The 16,109-nt window shown below is 38.3% G+C and overlaps 1 long non-coding RNA gene across 1 annotated transcript in view; it reads left to right on the top strand.

The window, feature by feature from the left end:
- The first annotated feature begins 2,489 nt into the window (after positions 1 to 2,489).
- LOC127226402 (uncharacterized) overlaps positions 2,490 to 16,109 on the top strand; it is a 47,619-nt gene continuing 33,999 nt past the window's right edge. The window contains exon 1 of the long non-coding RNA XR_007834878.1: positions 2,490 to 2,519. This is a non-coding gene — a long non-coding RNA (uncharacterized LOC127226402). The remainder of the gene's footprint in view (positions 2,520 to 16,109) is intronic.

The following is a 16,109-nucleotide window of genomic DNA, read 5'->3' as shown; positions in this document are numbered from 1 at the left end:
AGACTTATACTTTATAAATGTGCTTCTTGTTTCATCCATTTGTATATTCCTGCAGCAGTGAAACTTTGTAGTAGGGCCTAAGTAGTCTTTGAAAGATAGAAATATAATAAAACGCCTTTTCTTTGCTCTCACCTGTTCCCTGATCAACAAATCAGTTGTATTGCAGGAGAAGCTTGGTGGCTCTGGTATCACAAACTTGTTTATATCACAAGTTTATATCACAAGTTTGTATCACAAACTTGTTTATAAAACTGAAATCTGCAAAAGTTAATTACCAAACTTCTTAATGTTACAGTGTTAATGTGAGATTGATTTATGACTCAGAAATCCTACTCAGTCTCATACAAGCCTTCCAATGTAGGCTGGATTCTAATTCACCACACTTCTTCCTCAGCCTCACAAGTGCTAGAACAGAGGGGTGTTCATGGAAACCATACACAAATCCCGTTTCATAGCCATTGTACCAAAATGTGTGTGACTGTGAAGAAAAACTTGCTTTAGTCATGGGAGAACGTTTAGATGTACGTTTAGATGTTCCTACAAGGTTCTCTTAGGTAGTTACATTTAAATAGCCAAAGATAATTGAAAAATTGTCCTGAAGTTTTAATTGCATCATTGATGGTTATATAATTCATGAAATTCTAAATTATATGATTTTTCTTGCTGTATTACTGTACTGTACTGAGATGTGTAAGTTGATCTAAATGCAAAGAAATCCCCTACTACCCTCTATCATCCTTTTACCACCAGCCCCCCTTTCTCTCTTACTGAAATACAAATGATTTTAGTGCCCTTACACTATTCAAACCCTCTGTAATCTACTAAAATGCCCTTCTTTTCAATCTCTAGCACATAGAATGGTTAAATCACTTTCATGGCTGCAGTTTCCTTTATAGGCCTAATCTCTGGTAATCTGTCTTTATCCCACTTGCACTCTTAACCCACTTGCCCTTAGCCCCACTCCCACACTGCCCAAAATACGTAGGCACATTCTCATTTTCTAGTTCCACAGACCCCAAATTCTCTGTCTCCCTCCTTACATCTATCTTATCATGTCTATAGATAGATAATCTGTCTGTCTGTCTGTCTATCTGTTGTGTCTATATTAATTAAACTGTTATGTATTTTCTCTTGTTAGCCAAGTCTTCTTCCCACTTTTTACTATTGTTAGTCTGGGAGAATCCTGCTTATACCAAGTATCAATGTATATTGTCACCTTCTCTTCCTTGTCTCTGAGGTCATTCTGTTTATGCCTTTGATAGAGCCCTTAACACACTTTAGTTTATTTTCTGTGTGTGAGCTCCTTGTTGAGAACTCAGAAGCTTAGATCATTATCCTTAGCACTTACACACTGTTTTAATGATCCATACTGAATTATTACTGATGATATTAAACAGTAACCTTTATTAACTGTCCTCTAAGGCACAAGCAATTATGAGCATTATTTAATCCTCATATTGATCCTATTGATACAGAGACAGTTATTACCTCACTTTATAAACTAGGGAAGTAAAAGCTGAAAAGGGGCAGAATAACTTGGCTAAAGTAACACAGCAAGTAAGTGATAGAGCCAAGATTTGAACCAGTGTGTCTGATTCCAACTTATACATGTTGGAATCATTTATTCATTGGTTCTTTGGGGAGTACAGCCAGAAGGTATGTTCTCTACTGAAGTCAACCCTAAATGACTGAAGAGGGGAGTGTGAAAGGTACTTTGTCACCAGAAAGATAAGTGAAATGCCATGGGAAAGGCTTCAAAGTCATTTGAAAGCTCTCATTTTGTTACAGAGGGAGATGCCAGATAAGCTACTGTGATGGTTATTGAGAAAGTTGGGCCAAGAAAATGAAACACTGAGAAAAATAATGCACATTTGTGCAGAATGAATGAGAAAAAGAGGAAAGGTGTTGTTTGGGTAATGAATGAGGTAGATTACCAGTGCTCAGACTACCCATTTACAGAGGGGATCCAAGGGTCAGTTTAACCAATTAGCATGTCCTGGTGGCACATTCTCCTACGTCTCAGGACTTTGGCGAGAATCTTCCTGATTCCTAATTTAGAAATCTTCCCATCTCAATATGCTGTATATTAGAACTGCTATGTCCATATTTTGAGAAAAAGTGCTAGACCAAGACGGAAATACTTTTTGGAAGAATACAACCTGATGCTTTTGATGCTGGTAGCTTTGCCCAAGACTCTGCGATTTTGGGGTTCTTGGTTTGCTCAGAACTAAATACTGCTAGCTTTGGAAATAAAAAAGGAAGGCTGTTATTTAGACCTCCTAGGTCTGTGCATTCATATTCCATGCTTGCAAGGGAAAATTATTAGTCCATCTTTGCTGGGCAGTTTGAACATAGGGATATATTATTCCTTGTCTTAGCTCTTAGACATCTTTTGGTTTGTCTTTGTTAAAATAAACACTCAGCCTTGCTTTTGGTTTGAGCATGGATAGGGAAATTACCAACAATGATTTTTAATGCTGTTTCTTCTTTGTTTTCCAGGGTGATGAAGAAGGACCAAGGTAAGATTATATTTTTGCTGCTTATGTGTTCTCAGAGTGGAAAGACATTTGTGACCTTCTAATGCTTCCTGAAATATAGATAAGCAAGGGACAGCAGGGAAAAGGTGCATCTGTCTTAATCCAGGGCTGTGAGGCCTTTAGTCTGTAGGACAACCATCTCCTTCCCCCCATCTGTGTCATTTTCTGCCTGTAAACTTCAGATAAAGGTAGACTTGAAAGTATATCGTGACAGAGACTTGGCTTTTTTTTTTTTTTTAAGCACATTCAGAGTCCCTTGTTCAGAAGAGCAGGCTCTATATTTGAATGATAATTAGACTATCAGGTGGATATACTAAACTTCAGTGTCCTTTTTTGATATAAATTAGATTTTGTGAATGTGCCCTAGACTGTATTGTTTCTGTCACAATGAATGTCAAACTGAATACTAGGTCATAAATATAAAAAACATTATTTAAGGTGAAGGGAGAGGCCTTTGTACTTTTCTATATCAACAGTTAGATGAAATTTAACAGAGCATTTATTATTCTCTCAGTCTGATGGTAAACTTGGACTCTCTTTCCTCTCCATCTGCTTGAGCAGTGAGAAAATACTGTAGGAAATGCTGCAGCTGTGCCATCAAACAAACTGTAATGTCCAGACAGACCCCATCTGTCATGGAGACTAAAGGACTTAAGATACGGAGATACCAGTAAGGGCGTCTGGTTCTCTGCTATTTGAACTTTATTTTAACCTCAGTACTGCTTTTCTAAGGCATTGTAAGTAGAACCTCAATGAGTATAAAGCATTTTTATTATGTGGAGTTAAGGCTGTGTTCCCTGATGAACCATTGTCTTCATCCCAGCAGAGCCTGGAGCAGCTTCCACAGAGACCAGAGTTCCTCAGAACTCAGTGTGAGATTCAGTAATGTGACTCAGTTCCTTCTTAAAGGAACCAAAATAAACTACCCAAGATTCCCTATGGAGTCAGTTTTTGACTTAGGTTTTATTTCTGACCAATAAATATAGTTTCTTTTTCCTCCTGTCTCAGGTTTTATTTTTTATTTTTTTTGTTTTTGTTTTTTGTTTTTGTTTGTTTTTTGTTTTTGTATCACTGTGATGAAATATACCTTGACACAAGCAATTTAAGAGAGAAAGCGTTTATTTGGCTCAAGGTTCAAGGCACAATTGATTATGGTGGGGAAGTGAAGAAGGACCTTGCAGCAGCTGGTTACATTGCATCTGCAGCAGAAGAAAAAATCAGCAAATGTTTGTGCTCACCCCATCTTTCATTTTTATATTGTCTAAGATCTCACCTAGGGAATGGTACTCACCCAGTGGGAATGCTTTCCCACTGTACTTAACCTAATCAAGATAATTCCCCTACAGCCATGCTCAGAAGCCAGTCTAACCTAGATGATCCCTCCCAAGTGTATGTGGAGGATTCTCTCATAAGTAAATTTAGATCCTGTCAAGTTGACAGTTATCGCTGATTACCACCTTTTGAATCCTCCCCCACTTTGAATGAATTGTTTGAGAATATCATACATGAATATAATATGTCTTGATAAATCTACCTTTACTTCCTGCTCTCCAACTTTTTCATATTTCTACAATTACTTTTACCTTCCATATGTTCCTTTTAAACCCACTGAGTTCACTTAGTGCTGCCAGTATGTGCATGGGTGTAGGGCAAACAATGGAATGTGGGCAAAAGTCACAACCCTGAAGGAAATTGATGATTTTCTTCCCCCAACAGCCATCAATTGCCAATAGGTCCTCACCTAAGGGTAGGATTTTGTGAGCCTCTCCCTCATCCATTCTGGGATTTTGGCTAGCTTGATTTCTTGCAGGCCTTGTGCATGCAGTCAGAGGCACTGTGAGTTCATGTGTGTAGTGACTCGTCATGTCCTGGAAACACTGTTTTGCAGTAACCTTCCACTAAATCTGGCTCTCATAATCTTTCCACCCTCTTCTCTAGTGATCCCCTGAGGATTTTGCAGAGGAGAGTGTGTGATACAGATGTCCCATTTAGAGTTGAGCAGTCTGTGGTATCTTATTCTGCGTATTGTTCAAGTGTAAATTTCTGTGTTAATTATCATTTACTGCACAAAGAAACTTCTTTGATGAGGGTTGGGAAAATGTACTAATTTATGGCTATAAAGATAAATATTTAGGGAACAATTTAAAATGATTTTTGTTAAGCAGAATAATAGATTCTCCTGGGACTTATGGCCTACCCACCTATGGATTCTTGGTCCAGTAGCAGGCATGTGTCCCACTTTGTGGAGAACTGAGAAATGTGCTCAGTTACCCCCCCCCGAACATTGGTCCCACTCTTCCCCATGGGCATATCTTGCAAGGTTTACAACTGAGTTAGATTATTGAGTACATTGCCCTCAATCCCCACCCCCCATCCCCATCACCTGTATGGTATCTCCCACTACTGTGAAAGCTAGCCTAGGGATGAAGCTTCTAGATGAAGCCAGCTCAAATTTTCCTTGTCTACTGACTGACATATATGGTATCAAAAAAATAGAGTCTTACCTTCAAATTCTGGAAAGTAACCAAGAACAATGGCAATAGCTTGTAATGTTTTGGGAGAAGTCTGTGGAACTCCACTGATCAACAGGAAGTAACCTATACCTGCCACTCACTGTTGAACCCCTTTCTTAAGATGTTCCAAATGATGTCCTGTATCTGAATTTTTGGTACGTCCTTCTCTTAAGAAGTTTATTTCTCAGTTTCCACTTTAGAGCTACGGAAATAACCAGCTCTGGTTTGGTATGGTTCAATCTAGAAGCATCATGCTTTAAACCTAAAGAGCCTCAGAGAATCCCTTCAGAGTCTACCTTAAAACATTTTCGGGAACAGGCTTGTTCTGTATTATGGTTTCTTCCCTCCCTAGCTCCTTCCTGTTTTTTCTGTTCCTTTAAAATGAGTTTGTGGAACTGAAGAAATGGCTCATCAGTTAAGAGAATTGCTTCTGCATGGCAACTCACAACCATCTGTAACTCTAATTCTAGAGGATCTAATGCCCTCTTACAGCCTTTGTAGGATCCTGTTCACATGGAATACACATAAATTCATGCAATCACTTACATATAAACATAAACAAATAAACATTAAAAAATGCATGTTTATGACCCTGATATAGCACAGACACTTTACTATACACTGTTACACACATGATGGTGACTAAGGTAGACATGGCATCTACTTTGTTCATTTAGAGTTTAGACAGAAGAGGTGAGCTTGTAAAGCAGCAGTATGAAGGGAATGCTATGATAAGGGAAGTCTGGGCTGTTTGAGGAGAGGGTTAAACTATTGTCTATCCCCCCACCATAAAAAAGGAAGAAAGGAGGGAGGGAAGGAAAAATAAAGGGGGGAGGCAAAAGAAGGAAAGAAGAGAGAGAGAATGAATAAATTAAATAAAAAGTCTTATGTAAAAGCCTTAGACAAGAGAGTGTAGAAGATAAAATGCACTGGCCTTAGAAGTCTTCTTGGGATATTTGCACTATCCTGGAGTCAGTAGAAAGCCATTAAAGAATTTTAAATTAAAGGCCTGTAATTCCAGCATTCTGGAAGTGGAGGCAGAAAGATCCAAGGGTTTGAGACTGGCCTTGTTAGCTGAGCTATGTGAGAGTTCTCAAAATGAGCAAAAACAGCACTTTCAACAAAAATTAGCCTGAGCAGGTTTGTGTTTTAGATGTCTCGTTTGTCTTCAGTGTGAAAAATGAATTGGAGGCAATCATAAATCTTGGTAAATTGACTAAATGAGGTGTTTCTGTTTTGTGTTCTGCAACAAAATCCATGAGGGTAGATTCTACATAAGGACATTGATCAGCTTTGTAGTTCTGAAGGGTCTAGGGGCCATGGTACCACTATCTGATTGGCTGTGGTGAGGGCATCATTGTGCATGTCATTATGGTATCTTAAATATGTGCAGAAGAAAGGCTTGTGGGAGGTTTCAGGCTTTCATTTTCTTAGAACTAATCCAACTACATAAGCCTAAATTAATTCCTTCCCAGGGTAATGTCCCAGTGGACAAGTCACATTCTACTAGGTGTCACCTCTGGATATGGCCACACTGGTCACAATATGTGCAGTTTGTGAACCTCTCAAGGACAGATTATGTCTAAGCTCTAGCATTAGACCTGTAATGATATGATCTTGAATCTCTTTTCTCTAATTATTAACCACATTTTCATTTAGTTTGAACACCAAATTCTCCATGGTTCACCACTTAATTCTCTAGCTTCTTGAAATCTAGGACAGACACAGCTCTAGACTTTCTTTCCCCAAAAAAGAGTTCAAGCAAGACCATACTGTGAGACGAGCTTAGCAGAAGTAGTAGGAAGGTTTCATGGGATAGCAAATAGCTTTTCTATCCTGATGGAGCTTAATTAGGCTGAACATTTCCATTTTGTCATGGCCACATTCCAAATTTGCATTGATTATAAGAGTATAAGGATACTTGCAGAGAAGTGTAAGAGACTATCTTTCAAGTTTAACTGCAGATACCTTAGTGTCGTTTTTGACAAGGTATAGAATTTCTTTTCTACTAAGTAAGATGTCAAGCTGTCTCCTTGCAAGCCAGACTGCTATGAATGTAAGTAGGATTCTCTTGAACTGGGACTTGACAAATTCTTTTTCAGTATTATGTGCACTTGAGAGCATGTTCTCAATTGGCAAAAAGGAAAGAGGATACATATTTTCTTCTTAACCTTTAAATTCATGCTTGTTGGTTCCATTCAGCTTATTTGTGTTGAACTACCATTTGTCTCAATCTATTCCAATTAGCATTTTAGGGCAAATTGCCTTTGATCTAAAATTCTTTCATTTATGATATACACTTTACCATTTCAACAAGCCAAAAGAGAATTTTTCCCATAGTTCTCTGTGTTGCTGTGAGATTAAATGAGTTTGATGCATAAAGGAAGAAGGAAGGAAATGCAGGTCTCCCTGCCTAAGACTGGATAAGGAATGAATATGGAGACTAGGTCCCATATTCAGTCATCCTCTACTGAGGAAGAAACAACAGCAAATATGTTGTATATCCTGTGGAATAGATTTTTCTTTCTTTCCACCAGCTTGAGTCTTCTTGCCTTCTTTTCTCTTGAGTTTTGCCTTTCCAGGCTGTTTGATAAGATATAGCCAAATACTGTGATTTTGTTTATGCCTGTTCTTTGCTAAGTTTTACTGTACAGTTCTCTAGCAAATTAAAAGCAATAACTGTAGCTATCCTATACTGATGGTTTATATTATGTCCAAAGAGCTTACTATATATTTTCACTTAACTTGATGCAAATCTTGTGATGTAATTATCCTATTTGTTGAATGACGACATATTAATAAATTCTCAGAGAGAGTAAGTAGCAGAACTAGGGAAGCAAGTCTGATCTATTTTCGGGGCTCATTTGGACCGTTGGCAGAAGGCAAGCACAAGGCTCTTTGTGACCCTATGTGGAAGCCAAGAGAATCCACACACAGTCCTCAGAGGATCACTTCAGTCTACTTCCTCTAACCTGGGGATCATGACTCACTGACGTATAATTACTATGGCCTATTTTCTGAAAGTGATTTCTTTTCTCTTAGCTACTGTGCTTATCCAGGGATATCTATTTAATCCCCACAATGTCTCCTGAGCACCAACAACAAGAGGATGCTCTAGAGAGTCCAGCAAGCCTTTGATTGACATCACAGGATAGTTGACTATTGCTCGCTGTGTATTAGCTTCCCTCAGATCATGATACACAGTCATATGGCTGGCATGGATCCTCAGAGGGTATAGTAGAGAAAAAAATTTAATAAGTAGAACATGGATATTAACTACTGTGGAGTCATCTTGTAAGAAGATGTCTTTGAAGCGCAGAATGATTTTTTTTTTTTTTCTTCAAGAAAAAAGCAATTTACACTTTTGGCTGCAATTTTCTGTCTTCTCTGTACTATTATGGGAGATCTTGTGTTCACTGCTTCACAGATTGGCTTCTTCTCTACCCCTGCTGAAGCCTGCTGAGAAGTAATATGTATTTGAGGAGAGGGGGTGGCAGTATGATTGGCTGGTGTGAAAGCAATTGTTTTGTGGGAGGCAGTCAGAGGCAAGAGAGAAAGACCCTTAAACTCTTGTATTCAGAGGAAAAGGAGCAAGATCCAGGATTAAATTTTGGTTTGCTGTTGAGGTTTTTTGTGATTTGTCTTTTTAAACTAAGAGGAAAATGACCTTTTAATAGTATCATCTATCCAGGGAATTTGTGTAGAATTTTACTCTTCAAAGCTGGCTGTTATTCAGGCAGAAAGCACCTGCTGAGATCATTGTGAATGTGACCATGTTGATTATGTGATCACATAGGAAGTATGTTTGGAAGGAGTAAGAGCAAAAGTCATTAACTTATCTCCCTTGTCGTCTTGTCTGTGCCTGTGACTGATGGCATGACCTTGGTCAAGTCACTTAACCTTGTATACTGTCATTTCTGTGTAAATACTCATCTCCCTGTCTCACCTTTATCAAGTTTGGGGTTTGTGTTAAGTCGTTTTTCCATTGCTGCAACAAAATAGAGGGAATAAAGTTACTTTTTCCCTCATACACAGTTTCAGAGGCTTTAATCCATGGTCATGTTCTGTTTTGTCCTTCGACCTATGTCATGGTAGGTAGTAGATAATAAAGGAAACTTCCTCTTGGTGTCTGGGAGACAAAAATAAAAGGAGAGCCAGAATCTCGATAGCTCTTTGAGGTACACTCCTATAACCTGTTTCTTCAGCAGACCTCTTTCTAAGGGTACACTACTGCCCAGTAGTGCCAGAGAGGGCAGCCAAGCCTCTATGTACATGTAGTCTTTGGAGAATGTTTACTCACTTTAGCTGTTTGTGTTTTAATTAGTAATTTTTAAAATTGTAAGTCACAGTTTTGTTTCTTTAGTAACAACAATGATTAAGTAAGAAGAAACCCTGTATTTGTTGGGGTATGGGGCAGTTATGATAGTGGTAGGAGACAGAACATAACGTAGTTATATTTTAATTAAATATAAAAATTACCCTGAAGGTGCATGCTACATATTTCACCTCCCCAAAATGAATAATCATATATTTTTCTGACTTCTCAGAGCTTATTGAAATAAATGAACTAAGCCACTGATACACATATTTCTTTTGTTGTGAGATTGCAAATTAATGGTATGGTTGCTGCATTCTCTTTATCCTAGGAGGCTTGTCTTAAAGCTGAAGAAAGGGGCTCTGATATTTGTGCATAGTTTAGAAATTTCTGGGCTGCTTATTATGCAAAGTAAGGTTCCAACATTTAAGTTGGTGGCAGCCTGGGAGTCTCTTACCTGGCATTTCCATGTTATAGAGAGTATGAACTTAATTTTGGTTTCCCATGCTGAGTTGGGTTGTTTATCTCCACCTCTAGCCAGGTGAACAGTGAAGCTGAGCTGTGCATTGTGCTGCATTTAGCTTCCTTGCTAAAGTAATTGGTTTTCAGAAACTTGCCTGAGAGTCACAACTTTATTTTGTGCATGTGTATTAACCAGAGAATCCATTTGCAGCTGGAAATTTCAGTTAAAATGCCTGACATGAATCTGTCTCCAAATGGAAATGCTGTGTAGTTATAGCATATGTTCTCTTATACGTCTGCCTACTTTTCAGGATTTCATAATGCTAAAGAAAAGGATGGGTAAGAACAGATTTGGGTTGTCACTTTCCTGCCACAGCTCTTCCCTGATCAGCTTCTACCTGCTATCCAACATGGTAGTTATGGTGCTGAGTGTGTTTATATACTAGACTTCAAGGCTTATCAAAACGAGGCTCTCCATTGTAAGTTCTGTTCCATAATGTCTCAAACAAAAGAGCTTGCAGAGGAATTCTTTCATTAATTTATCCAGCAAACATCTTAGATTGCCTAAATTGTACTCAGGCCTGTGATAGTTCTTGAGCATATAAAGACCAAGACTTTTGTTCTTGTATTTATAAAGGTCTTAAAGTCTAGTTTGAGAGAGCTAAATAAACAATTCATTATCATATTTAACTACAGTATAATAATCATTAAGATATTTAAAGGAGCATTATTGAATGAATTATGTGAGGATACATTTTAAATATTTAGATATATTAAATCATTTTTGCTCATAATATCCCTAATAACTGGTTTTTAATATTATCTTTATTTTTCTCCAGAGAAGCCAAATAACAAGGAGGACCCTAAGAGGTATACATGGATCACCTTGGAAAGGGAAATTACAAGAGACCTTACTCTAATTTAAAACCAAGTTTGGGAAATAGTTATCTAATTCTTTTCAAATAAATGGAGAAAGGCAATGTTAATGAACCTACATTTTCTAAGTGGAGGGCATATATCTTTTACTTAAAAACTAGTGAAAGAAATTGGTCTGAAAGGATGCCGTGTTGATACTCAGTTGGAATTGATGCTAAGGAGTTTGTCTGTGGCCTCACTTTCTTCCTTGTTTGTCTTCCTAGCCATTTGGCTTGGTCTTTGACAGAGTAAGTTTTAGGAAGTAAGAAATCTAGCATTTTTTTTTTTTTTAAGAATAACTATATTTTATAGCCTTGTTATGTCCCCCTCTTGTGTGGACAGACATTGCAAAATTGTTCATTGTATCTTTTTTATTTTGCAGGTAACCTACTAGCTAGTTCCAAGTGCCTTCTTACTTCCTCCCAGTGAGAGGTGGGCAAGAGATAACATATTTTCACACCATCTAAGGGTTCTTTCTATTTTGGAGGTGGGGGCAATGGAAACTTTCAATAGACATCTATGTCACATGCTGGGAACACATACTAATGGGGTTGTTTGTTTTCTTCCTTTTTTTTTTTTTTTTTTTTTAAATCAAGACAGCTGTGGCTGTCCTGGAACTCACTTTTAGACCAGGCTGGCCTTGAACTCAAAGATCTACCTGCCTCTGACTTCTGAGTGCTGAGATTAAAGGTGTGTGACACCATAGCCCAGGTTGTCTTTTCATTATTCTATTCTTTTTGAGTTGGTATGAGCTATATATAGAGTCACTAAGTAAAAGTTTCCTTAACATTAGAACTATAAGGAAGTGATTTCAAAGTTTTAAGAAAGACAAAACTGATATAATAGTGTGGTAGCAAATGGTGAGGTGTTACCATGGACCAAAATGTACTTCTTTAGATACCCTAAGCATGAGTGGTTACAGGTTTAGAAAGAAATGCTTTCCAATCCATAAGCAGGGGTTTCAAAGAAGAAAAACCACTTTCTTACATAAACATCCCACTCCCCCCAAGTCCTCAATACTGCTACCAGTTCGTTGTAGGTTGAATGTGGTTGTAAAATGGAAAGCATTTTGTTTCCTTGGTGACTTCATGTCTCTTTACACTCTGGTTCCATCAGATCTATTTAAAGGAAAGTGAGAAAAACAGTACAGAGAGGGAGGAGCTGACAAAATTTCAAGGAAGCTAGGCAGGGAAAGCAGCACTTCTCAGTATTTCTCTGCTCTGGCTGTTACATGCATCTTGATCTAGGTGCTGTGGGGCAATGTGGCATTTTATCTGATGTGAGGTAGTGTCACTCAGACAAGTATAAAGTGACCAAGCTGGCAGCTTTGTCCTGTCTTTAAGTAGTGTTCAGGATTGGTAGTTAATCAGCAACAACAGTGCGACTTCCTGATACAGTGAACAGAAAACTGTAGTGGAAGCTAGATCTGTGTAATCTCAGAACTTTTAAAGCAGCTCTTACAGTTATACTCAGCCCCCTTAAGTACAGGATGGAATCGATTCTATGAGGAATACAGTTAGCTGGGATTAGTAATGTTTTAATATTGCTGGGATTAGAATCCAGATCTACAAGCTTAAAATTTTCTATGTTCAACGTGTATACTGCAGTGCCTTTGTCAGGAGGCAGAAGATCTAGATCTTATGACTTGTTAGCTGGGAATAAGTAAAGCTGATGGGTAGGATTATAAAAGTAAACAGGGATTCAGCACCTTATCAGAATTTTCCATTTCTTTGTCAAATATAAACAGGCAGTTTGGGGGGAGAAGGGGAGTTGAAGGAGAATAAACAGGAACTTTGGTTCCCAGACAGGTAAACATTAGTTTACCCCCTGGCTTTTGTGGAGCCCGCAACTGCCATTGCCTCTTCTGAAAGAGCCTGTGTTCACCCAGTGGCAGGTGCAGGCCAACTGTTGCCATGACAACTGCAGGAGAAGCAAGCAGATTAATTCCAGAACTGATAATTAACTAGGGGGTTGGAGTGGGGGTGGGGAACAAATTGGGTTGATAATTGTTGTCAGAGAGAAAACTTAGCAGTTATTGGCAAGCTGAATATATGCAAAGGCCAGGCACAGATGCTCCAACCCAGCATGCCCCTAACATTCAGCGTTCATCCCCTCTGCTTGGGAATTTTGATATACTAAAATGAAGGGCCGAGTTCCCCAGCCAACTGGGTCTTTTAAGGGACATGAGGAAAGAAGATTGTTACATTGGCTATGAAAAGAAACTCAGAGGAGCATATGAATGAGTACCTCAGTGACCTGACCCAGCCAAAAGCAATTCAGAAGTACTGTTAAACTCTGAAGGATGGGACCCACAAAACATGCTAGGAGTCTCAACCTCTGGTTGGGAAGGAGAAATGGTTTCCTAGAAAGTAAAAGACTTGTATAAGGGATCAACTTAGGTACTTGATGGTGGATTTATTAATTCTCTAATTTAGAGGCTGTATTAATGAAAGCACCCCATCACACACATGAACCAATATGCCTTGTTTAACCATGCAACCTAGGAAGAGGACAGTAGTATTGTCCTTATAGAGATCCAGAAATGTTGAGGACTTAAAGCAAGTCACAGAACTTGTAAGTCCTTATACTCTTAAGTTTAATTATACCATTCTGTTGGAAGATCATTGTCCTAATCTTAAACAATAAACAAGGGAGAAATAAAGAAAACTATTTTCGTCTGTGTGTGTGTGTGTGTATACGCACATGTGTGTATACATGTGTGGATTCCAGCAGTTGGCATCAAGCGTCTTCCTCTATCATTCTACCTTTTTTTTTTCAAAATTCTATTTTTTATTGCCTTATTTTTTAAAGAGCAATAATGTTTATTGTGTGCTGCAGTTAATATACATTAGCCCCATGAAAATTCAGACACTCAGACTCAGGCATTCTGACATTGAAACTCTTTCCTTAAGAAATTGTAAGTTCCTTTTCATTAGAGTACATCATTTCTACCCTTCCTACTATTCAATTCCTTCCATCTGCTTCATCTTAAATTCATGACCTCTTCCTTAATCGCTATTATTCACATACACACACACACACACACACAATGTTTGCTCATACATGTATGTACATGTGTTTAGGGAGGACAGCTTAGGATGGGATGTCATGGGGCCTCATCTCTGGAGAAAGCCAATTCTCTATCAGCAACCATTGCCTTTAGCTCTTTATCAAGGAGTGAGCCTTGGGGATTTCTTCCACCCACGTTGTCATTATGTTTAGACAATCAGGTTTTTTGAGATTTCATGGCTGCAACTCCCCTGTCAAATCTAAAGGTACTAGTTCACAACAAGCATTGTGGCCCTCTGGTTCATAGAATCTTTCTGTTCCCCCTTCCACAATACTCCCTGAGACTTAGCTGTAGAGATTGCATTGTAAATGTACCAATTGGGATTGGGCATGCCACAGCCATGTGTTCTCTACATTTTGACCAGTTGTAGATCTGTTAAGAGTCTGTACCTGGTGCAGAAAGAAGTTTCTTTGATGAGAGCTCATTGCTACATTTATTTATGGGTATAAGCATTTACAATACAATTAAATTGTACTGGTTTAGGAAAGTGGCAATAGTAGGTTCTCTTGGAGGTTCTTCAGGCACAGATAGTTGGCCAGGTGAAGAGCACCGGACATGGATGCCTTCCCTACCGAGCTTTAAATCCAATTAGACAGCTTTTGATTACCCCCCAAAATAAAAGTGCCACTACTGTACCGTTTGGAATATCTTGTGGGCTGGTGATTGTCATGGTTCAGGCTTTACAGCTGAGTGGGACAGTTGTTTGCTTTTTTCTTGCATAGAACCTTCTCTATACTGTAAGAGCTGGTCCTTAGGTAAAAAGCATATTAATTTAATTAACTTAGTTTGTGTGTCTACATGCACTTTGGTGTACAAGTAGAAATCAGATAATTTGCACGACATGATTCTCTTCTTTTACTATGTGGGTTCCAGCTCAAACTCGGGTACCTACTGAGCCATCTCTCTGGCCCCTCTAACTTTTTTTTTTTTTTAATTTACATGTCGATTCCAGTTTCCTCTCCCAACTGATCTCTCCCTGACCTGGAGCTCCCCATTTGAGTTAAACTTGATAGCAAGCAAGCCTGTAGTACCTACCCATGTCATACTAACTTTGTGTGTTGGAGTTATGGATGCACACTATGTCCCTCTTTTGAAACAGTACGGGAATCTAAACTCAGGTCTTCATGCTTACGTGACAAGCATTTTACCCACTTAACCATTTACCCAGCCTAGGAAATAGTATGTCTTAACTTGTAAAATAAAATTTACTACTTAAACAATATTGGTGAACATTCTGTGTTGAAGCGTGGCTCCTTTGTAACTCAAGATTAGTCCAGTTATTCCTGATCACGTAAGTGTTGAGGTTTTTTTTTTTTTTTTTTTTTGTTTTTTTTTTTTTTATCTAATTCGATTCTGTAGCTCATGCTCATCCAAAGCTATTCTTGACAGTCTGTTTATTTAAAACATCCATGGTAAAGGTATTTTCATAAGAAAGTTGCTAAGTTTCTTTATATTCCTCTATGTGTGTGTGTTGTATTGTGTGAGTGTTGTGTATTGGGGGTGACAGATTTTAATTTAAACAGCAAAGTATTAAGAGGAGAAAAAGCATTAATATTTATGGAATGTTTATTTTGTTCTAACATTGTCTTTATTGCTAGGCATATATTGTGAACCAAATATGTAAGTCTGGCTAGGGATACAGCTCAGTTAGTACAGTCTTAACTTCAGGTATATGAAGCCCTGGGTTTTATCTCCAGCACCACAGAAACAGGGCAAGATCCAGCACTGGGGAAGTAGAGACAGCAAGAACAGGAATCCAAGTTCAGCTCAGCCTCTACTCCACAGATACTTACAGGGCAGCATGGACTACATGGGACCTAGTGTTAGAAAGAATAAGAGGAGGCAAGGGAGGAAGGAACAAAGGAAAAGAGATGTATGGGAAGGGAGACAGAAATAGAGAAAAGAATGGTAGCATTTAAGTCCTTATATTCTGGAATTGTAAATACTTACAAATGTAGATGGTGTGTAATTTTTAAAGGGCATTTTTAGGAGGCCTGTTCTTCTTTTAATATCTATTATAGAAGACAATGCTTTCTCATTCTTCTGGCTAGCTGGACAATATGGAGCATGGAGTGATAACCATTACTGAAAACTCTGAACTTACCCACAATTTTCCAGAACTTTCAAAAACTAGTAAATTGTTGAGCATGTGAAAAAATATCAGAATTCAGGAGTTCGGATGACTCAATAATTATCCTGAAAAATGTATTTTTTCTGTATAATAGAGAGGGAATATGCTGATCATCAACAAAAACAATGAAACCTTGCTTTTGAATGTGGTAAGGGCCATGGTCTGA

This window comes from Phodopus roborovskii, unplaced genomic scaffold (genome assembly GCF_943737965.1).
Source record: "Phodopus roborovskii unplaced genomic scaffold, PHOROB, whole genome shotgun sequence".
In the NCBI taxonomy this organism is placed as follows: domain Eukaryota; kingdom Metazoa; phylum Chordata; class Mammalia; order Rodentia; family Cricetidae; genus Phodopus; species Phodopus roborovskii.
Note: the sequence above shows the minus strand (reverse complement) of the source record. Positions and strands in the feature narration are given on the sequence as shown.